This window comes from Gossypium hirsutum, chromosome A06 (assembly GCF_007990345.1).
Source record: "Gossypium hirsutum isolate 1008001.06 chromosome A06, Gossypium_hirsutum_v2.1, whole genome shotgun sequence".
Taxonomy (NCBI): domain Eukaryota; kingdom Viridiplantae; phylum Streptophyta; class Magnoliopsida; order Malvales; family Malvaceae; genus Gossypium; species Gossypium hirsutum.
In genome coordinates, this window is record NC_053429.1 from 19,548,479 (window position 1) to 19,551,292 (window position 2,814).

The 2,814-nt window shown below is 38.3% G+C and overlaps 1 non-coding gene across 1 annotated transcript; it reads right to left on the bottom strand.

The window, feature by feature from the left end:
* Positions 1 to 1,883: 1,883 nt before the first annotated feature.
* Positions 1,884 to 1,990, bottom strand: LOC121231315 (small nucleolar RNA R71). The gene has a single exon (XR_005929376.1). It is a non-coding gene; the product is annotated as a small nucleolar RNA R71 (small nucleolar RNA).
* Between the last annotated feature and the right edge of the window lie 824 nt (positions 1,991 to 2,814).

Consider the following 2,814-nt stretch of genomic DNA (forward strand, 5'->3'; position numbering starts at 1 on the left):
ACACGGCCGTGTCCTTTTAGTAGAATCGAGCACGATTTACATGGGTTGACCACACGCCCGGGTCTATTTAACAAAGTCAAACACGGTTTAAAGCAATCGCACACGGGCGTGTCACACGAGCGTGTCCCTGTCGAGACCAAGTCTAGTCGTATTCGAAAAAGGCCAGTCTTGGAGGTTTAGAAGCATTCTAAAGCCTATATAAACACCCCAGAAGGTATCAAAAATGGACACATGGAGTAGGAGGCAAGGAATTACTCGAAGAAAGCTGATTGATCCATCTCAGAAGCTGGATTCACCTTCAAAACTGAAGATCTCCCTTCAATTCCCTTCAAGTGTTCTTGGGTTTTATTTATGTTTTGTTATCATTATTCTTTTGAGATGTTTTCTTTCATAAATATGAACTAAACCCCCTAAATACCTAAGGGGAATGAAACCTAAGATGAATCTTATTATTATTATCTGAATTGTATGATAAATATTTAACTTGTTTTTAATTATGCGTTCTTAATTCTTGCTTTAATATTCCAGGATATTGATTCAAGTATTGATGTGCTTATTCAGAGGAGTAAAAGTCCCTGTCTAAGAGTAGATCTAACATAATTAAGCGGATTTGATTGCACGCCTAGAGATAAGGTGACAAGATTTTGCCGGATTAGGGTGAAACCTAATAAGGGAATCCATAGATCAAGTTAATGCAACACTAGGGAGTTAATTAGAAAAAGATTTCAATTAATCAACCTAGGGTTAGACGTTGTTAGTCTCGAGAGAGATAATAATATAAATTAGGGATTTCTACAGATCAAGTCAAGTGAATAAATCGTCTGATTCAGAGTCAATAACAAGTGAAGTTTAAGTGGATTTTTTCCCTTAGGTATTGTCCAAATCATTCAGTTTTCCCAAAAGTTATTTCCCCAATTTACTTCCTATGCATTCTTAGTTTAGTAATTAGTTTAGATAAAACAATCCCCTTTATTTTCAGGCTAGATAATAAAAAGAAATTTAATACTAGTACTTTTAGTTCCTTTGGGTTCGACATCCCGGTCTTGTCATAAGCTATACTACTATTCGATAAGGTGCGTTTGCCTTTGTCATGATAATAGTTAGTTTTCAAGAATGGACATTCATAAATTATAAAACTTATTGCACGAATCACATCACACGATCAAGTTTTTGGCGCCGTTCCCGGGGAACTAAGATATTAGGAATACTCGATTTTTATTACTTTAGCCATTTTATTTTTATAAATTTTATTTTCTTTTCTAATTTTTCGTTTATTCGCTTCTGGCAGGTTGTAATAGTGCATGACTAGAAGAAACCCGTTGGGACCATTACTTGTTGATAGTGAGATCGATCACACAGCACGTAGAAATCGAAAAGAAATAAGGCGAAGCCTAAGATACACAGAGGAAGAGCAAGAGGACAACATTCACACCACAACCGAGGAGATGGCTGAAAATCAGGGAAATCCGCTACCTCCTACGATTGCTGCTGATCCAATAAATCAGAATCCTGCTCCATACACTATGTATGATTATGCTAAACCTACTTTAATAGGAACTGAGTCACGTATAGTTAGGCCTGCTGTTGCTGCAAATAATTTTGAACTGAAACCTAACACAATTCAAATGATCCAACAGTTTGTTCAGTTTGATGGTTTGCAGGACGAGGACCCAAATGCTTATTTGGCGAATTTCTTAGAGTTTTGCGACACTTTTAAGATCAATGGCATTTTTGATGATGCCATTCACCTTCGGTTGTTTCCCTTTTTGTTGAGAAACAAAGCTAAACAGTGGTTGAACTCGTTACCACGAGGGTCAATCACTACTTGGGAACAAATAACCGAATAGTTTTTTCTTAAATATTTTCTACCGGCTAAAATGGCCAAATTAAGGAATGATATCTCTTCTTTTGTACAGATGGATCGAGAAACACTCTATGATGCATGGGAGAGATACAAGGACCTCTTGAGAAGGTGTCCTCACCATGGGCTGCCCTTATGGTTGCAGGTTCAAACATTTCACAATGGCCTGAATCCTTCGACTAGATTGATGGTTGACGTAGCTGCTGGTGGGACTATCAATAATAAGACACCTGAGGAGGCTTATAAATTTATAGAGGAGATTTCATTGAACAACTATCAGTGGAAAGTCATGAGAACCAAGCCGACGAAAGCAGCGGTGTTTTCAACCTCGATGCAGTTACTATGCTATCTAACCAGGTAGAACTCTTAAATAAAAAGATTGATGATTTGGGTGGTTCTAGTTAGGTACATCCAGTGATGAGGTATGATTCAAATGGAAGAGGAGCATACACAAAATATCAACCCTTCAACCCTAGCATCGAGGAGGAACAAGTCCAATATATGGGTAACAATAATTCTAAACCTCAAAGTAACCCATATAGTAACTCTTATAATGTAGGTTGGAGAAACCACCCAAATTTCTCATGGGGAGGTCAAGGGAATCAAAGGCCACAACATCCTCCGGGTTTTTAAGAACCACCTTACCAACAGGAAAAGAAGCCAAACCTTGAGGAGATACTAGCAAAGTTTATCTCGGTGTCAGAAACTCGCTTTCAAAATACCAAAACAGCACTTAAGAATCAACAAGCATCGATCCAAGGGCTCGAAACTCAGATAGGCCAACTCGCCAAATTGATTTCTGAACGACCATAAGGTACCCTGCCGAGTAACATTGAATCTAACCCAAGGGAACAACTCAATGCAATTACCATTCAAGATGAGGAAAGGTTAGTCGAACTTGAACCAAAACCGAGGCAAGGATTTGTGGTAAGTAAAGGAAAAGGTGAGGTAGA